Source organism: Pan paniscus, chromosome 2 (genome assembly GCF_029289425.2).
Source record: "Pan paniscus chromosome 2, NHGRI_mPanPan1-v2.0_pri, whole genome shotgun sequence".
In the NCBI taxonomy this organism is placed as follows: Eukaryota; Metazoa; Chordata; class Mammalia; order Primates; family Hominidae; genus Pan; species Pan paniscus.
In genome coordinates this window covers 127,143,560-127,149,559 of record NC_085926.1, presented here as the reverse complement: position 1 = coordinate 127,149,559, position 6,000 = coordinate 127,143,560, and positions in this window count along the sequence as shown.

The window sequence follows — 6,000 nt, the reverse complement described above, 5'->3', positions numbered from 1 at the left end:
CCAGGCTGGAGTGCAATGGCATGATCTCTGCTCACCGCAACCTCTGGTTCCCAGGTTCAAGCGATTCTTCTGCCTCAGCCACCCGAGTAGCTGGGATTACAGGCACGCGCCCCCACACCCAGCTAATTTCGTATTTTTAGTAGAGATGAAGTTTCTCTATGTTGGTCAGGCTGGTCTCGAATTCCTGACCTCAGGTGATTTGCCCGTCTTGGCCTCCCAAAGTGCTTGGATTACAGGCGTGAGCCACCGCACCCGTCCTATTTTAACTTTTTCAAAATATGTATCTGTGCATATAAAACATCACAACAGGCCAGGCGCAGTGGTTTACGCCTGTGATCCCAGCACTTTGGGAGGCTGAGGCAGGCGGATCACAAGAGGTCAGGAGTTCGAGACCAGCCTGGGCAACATGGTGAAATCCCTTCTCTACTAAAAATACAAAAATTAGCTGGGCATGGTGGCAGGCGCCTGTAATCCCAGCTGCTTGGGAGGCTGAGGCAGAAGAATCGCTTAAGCCTGGGAGGCGGAGATTGCACTGAGCTGAGATCACGCCACTGCACTCCAGCCTGGGCTACAGAATGAGACTCCATCTCAAGAAAAAAGAAAAAATTAAAACAAAAAATACAGCAATAAAATTGAGATAATACTATGCATAGTGTCGCATACCTTATTTTTCACATAAACACATACTAGTGGACATATTTCTGAGTTTGCCCAGAAATGATTAATTAGATGGTCTCGAGTAGGTTACTTTCCCCATGCTTCAGTGTTGTCATCTACAAAGATAAAAATATAAGTATCTTTTTTTGAGACGGAGTCTTCGCTCTGTCTCCCAGGCTTGAGTGCAGTGGCGCGATCTCGGCTCATTGCAACCTCCACCTCCGTGGTTCAAGCAATTCCCCTGCCTCCCGAGTAGCTGGGATTACAGGCGCACTCCATCATGCCCAGCTAATTTTTGTGGATTTTTTTTAGTAGAGATGGGGTTTCACCACGTTGGCCAGACTGGTCTCAAACTCCTGACCTCCAGCAATCCGCCCACCTCAGCCTCCCAAAGTGCTGGGATTACAGGCGTGAGCCACCATGCCCAGCCAAAAATACAAGTATCTTAATCACAAGGAGTATTGTCAGGATTAAATAAAATAATGTCTATAAAGCGCTTAATACAGGTCTAGTAAATTAAGTATTTTTAAATATTTTTCTCCAAAATTTTAAATGGCTGTAGAGCATTTCATTGTTCTGATATACTGGCATATGTATAAATAAACATACATTTACATACTATAAATGTGTTTAAATATTATTTATGTTATATATTACTTATATATGATATATCTGATATGTATTGATATATTTATATACTGATATATGTATTAATCAAGATTTCATATACATTATATAGTTTATATATATACACACACACACACACAAACCAATTCCTTATCTTTAAACATTTAGGTTGTTTGTTCTTTTTCAAGATTATTAAAAAATCCAGGCCAGGCACAGTGGCTCACACCTGTAATCTCAACACTTTGGGAGGCCAAGGCAGGTGGATCACGTGAGGCCAGGAATTTGAGGCCAGCCTGGGCAACATATGGAGACCCCCATCTCCACAAAACAATAAAATAAAAAAAAAAATAGCTGGGTGTAGTGGTTTGCACCTGTAGTCCCAGCTACTCAAGAGGCCTAGGTGGGAAGATAGCTTGACCCCAGGAGCTCGAGGCTGCATTGTGCTATGGTCACACCACTATACCCCAGCCTGGGCAACACAACCAGAACACATCTCAAAATAAATAAATAAAATCATATCTTAAATATTTGTCCAGTTATATATTTCATTTTATTATTTTTTTTAGAGACAGGGTGTCAGTTGTGTAATCCAGACTGGAATATAATGGTGCAATCACAGCTCATTGCAGCCTCCACCTCCTGGGCTCAAACGATCTTTCCACCTTGGCCTCCCAAAGTGCTGAGATTACAGGTGTGAGCCACAGTGCCCAGCTTCATATTGTATTTTAAATACCAAAGTGTTGGCCAGGTGTGGTGGCTCCTGCCTGTAATCCCAGCACTTTGGGAGGCCAAGGTGGGTGGATCACCTGAGCTCAGAAGTTTGAGACCAGCCTGGCCAACATGGTGAGACCCTGTCTCTACTAAAAATACAAAAATTAGCAGGGCATTGTGGCATGTGCCTGTAATCCCAGCTACTCAGGAGGCTGAGGCAGGAGAATCACCTGAACCTGGGAGGCAGAGGTTGCAGTGAGCCGAGATCGCACCACTGCACTCCAGCCTGGGCGACTGAGCGAGACGTTGTCTCAAAAAACAAAACAAAACAAAAAACTAAAGTGTTAACCCAAATTGAAATCAGGAAAAACATCATTGATTATATTTACCCATTTCTAAATGTTTTATAAAGGGAGTCATATAGCGTGTATGATTGTGAGACTCATTCATGTTGTTGCAGGCAGTTGTGCTTAGTTTGTTTTCCCTGCTGTATAGTATTCCATGATCCTACCTGTTTCACCACCTCCTTTTAGTTGCTTATAAAATTTTTAAAAATTGACATGTAGTTTCGCTACATTGCCCAGGACAGATTCAAAGTCCTGGTCTCAAGTGGTCCTCATGCCTCAGCCTTCCAAGTAGCTGGGACTACAGGTGCATGCCACCAGGCCTAGCAGTTGCTTCTGCATTTAACTATGTGTTGCTAATATCCAGATTCTACTAAAAGTCCTAGACTTACATTGATGAGCTAAGGCCAACAAGAATAACCATCATTTTCCTTTGGGTAATTTATTTTGTGGAAATCCTAATAACGTAACAAACACTAAAATTCTTGACTAAGTCAATATCGAAACTCTTAATTTCGGTGAGTTGAAGATTTTTTTCAGCTGAATGCAGTGGCTCACATCTATAATCCCAGCACTTTGGGAAGCCAAGGCAGGAGGATTTCTTGAATCCAGGAGTTCAGACTAGCCTGGGCAACATAGTGAGACTGCCCCCTATCAAAAAGAAAAAAAAAAAATTACCCAGGCGTGGTGGTGCACACCTGTGGTCCCAGCTACTCAGGTAGCTGAAGCTGGAAGATCTGGTCTTCCTGGGAGGTTGAGGCAGCAATGAGCCATGATCATGCCATTTGCACTCCAGCCTGGGTGACTCAAAGAGACTGTCTCAAAAAAAAAAAAAAAAAAGATTTTGTTTCTATTTTCTCTCAAGAAACTTTAAAGACTGCCCCAATAAGAATAAAATTGTCAACTGAACATTTCAGGAAGGCTTTCTCCTCTGAAGAAGGTTACCTCTACCCTGCAGTTCTTTGCTACCCAATTTTAGTCACAAAACCCTGGAATGGGCCAGGCGCAGTGGCTCACACCTGTAATCCCAGCACTTTGGGAGCCAAGGAGTGCGGATTGCCTGAGGTCAGGAGTTCGAGACCAGTTTGGCCAACATGGTGAAATCTCGTCTCTACCAAAAATACAAAAAAATTAGCCGGGGGTGGTGGCATGTGCCTGTAATCCCAGCTACTCAGGAGGCTGAGGCAGGGGAATTGTTTGAACCAGGGAGATGGAGGTTGCAGTGAGCCAAGATCACGCCACTGCACTCCAGCCTGGGCAACAGAGAGAGAATCTGTCTCAAAAACAAACAAACAAATAAAAAACCTGGCGTGAAAAACACCCTTGCAATCCCAGTCCAGTCTCTCATTTTGCAGAAGAGAAAGCAGACTCAGAGGGAGACAGGGACTCTTCCAGGGCCACCAATGAACTGGAGGCAGAGACGCTAAGTTCTGCCACCTTCCTGACTAATGCAACTCTAGTCCTAAGGCCTGGCCATGGCCAGCCCTGCCTCCACCTGCTTGGCTTCCTCTCCTGGTCCTTATGATGACTGAGCAGAAAGCCCTGGGCAAGCCCAGGTGACTCAGAGCTGAGGGTTAGGAGGGTCAGGGTGGGGTAGTGGGTGGTGCAGGAGTGCCTGGTTACTCACAAGAGGGAGAAAGGCTCTTAGAACGGGAACCTGGGAAGACTTCATGGAGCAGGGCCAGTCGGCTTTGGACTCAGGCCAAGAGCAGCCTAGAAGCTGCACCGGAAGGATCCGAGGAGGCAACTGGTGGGAAGAGAGGGCTGCAGAGGCCGAGCGGAGCCAGCATGGGGCCTCCCTGCCAGTCATGGGGCTGTGGAGTTTTCATTCTGCAAAGCTACAGAGCCACTGAAGGGCTGGTTGGTTTGTTTTCTTTCTTATTTTGGTGGCCAAATGTATATAACAAAATTTGCCATTTTAATCATTTTTAGGCAGCAATTCAGTGACATTAATTATATTATTGTGCAACTATCACTGATAACTATTTCCAAAACTTCTCCATCACCACAAACAGAAACTCTGTACCCATTAAGCAATAACTCCCACTTTCTGTCTCTATGAATTTGTCCCCTTTTATTTATTTTTTTAAGACAGGGTCTTGCTTAGTCGACTACCCAGGCTGGAATGCAGTGGTGCCATCATAGTTCACTGCAGCCTCAAATTCCCTGGATTTTGCCTATTACAGATGTTTCTTATAACTGGAAGCATATAATATTTGTCCTTTTGTGCCTGGCACATTTAACCTAGAAATGTTTTTAAGATTCATCCATGTTGGCTGGGCGCGGTGGCTCACGCCTGTAATCCCAGCACTTTGGGAGGCCGAGGCGGGCGGATCACAAGCTCAGGAGATCGAGACCATCCCGGCTAACACAGTGAAACCCTGTCTCTACTAAAAATACAAAAAAAGTAGCCAGGCGTGGTGGGCGCCTGTAGTCCCAGCTACTCGGGAGGCTGAGGCAGGAGAATGGCGTGAACCCGGGAGGCGGAGCGTGCAGTGAGCCGAGATCGTGCTACTACACTCCAGCCAAAAAAAAAAAAAAGAAAAAAGATTCATCCGTGTTGTACCTACCATGTATCAGAATTTCATTCCTTTTGGTTTTTGGTGGGGCTGAATATATCATGCTTTTTTTTTTTTTTTTTTTTGAGACAGAGTCTAGCTCTGTCGCCCAGGCTGGAGTGCAGTGGCGCAATCTTGGCTCACTGCAGCCTCTGCCTCCTGGGTCCAAGTGATTCTCCTGCCTCAGCCTCCTGAGTAGCTGGGACTACAGACGCCCACCACCACGCTCGGCTAATTTTTGTATTTTTAGTAGAGATGGGGTTTCACCATGTTGGCCAGGATGGTCTCGGTCTCCTGACCTCCTGATCCGCCCACCTCGGCCTTCCAAAGTGCTGGGATTACAAGTGTGAGCCACCACAGCCAGCCAATATCATGCTTTTGTTTGTTTTTATTGTGGTAAAACATACATAACTTAGAATTTATCATTTTAACCATTTTTATATGTAAAATTCAGTGGCATTAAGTGCATTCACATTGTTGTCAGCCATCACAACTCTCCATTTCCGGAATTTTTCATCTTCCCAAACTGATACTCTGTACTCATTAAACACTAACTCCCCATTCTTTCTCACCCCAGCCACTGGCAACCAGTACTTTCTGTCTCAAGGAATTAGACTATTCCGCATACCTCATATAAGTGAAATCTCATTTGTCCATATGTAGTTGGTTTATTTCACTTAGCATTCATTTCTCAAAGTTTACCCCTGTTGCAGCATGTGTCAGAATCTCATTCCTTTTCAAGGCTGGATAATATCTCATTGTGTGTGCAATAATACTCCATTCTGCATTTTGTTTATCCATTAATCCATTGTTGGATGTTTGGGTTACTTCTGCCTTTCAGCTATTGTAAATGATGCTGGTATGATGACTGGTATACACAAAACCGTTAAAATCCTTGCTTTTGATTCCTTGCAATATATACATAGAAATGAAATTGCTGGATCATATGGCGGTTTGGTTTAAATTTTTAAGGACTCATCAAACTGTTTTCCAGAGAGACCCACCAGCAATGCATGAGGGTTCCAATTCGTCCACATTCTTGCCACCACTTGTTATTTCCTATTTTCATTCCATTTTAAGGCCAAGTAATCTTCCATTGAAGA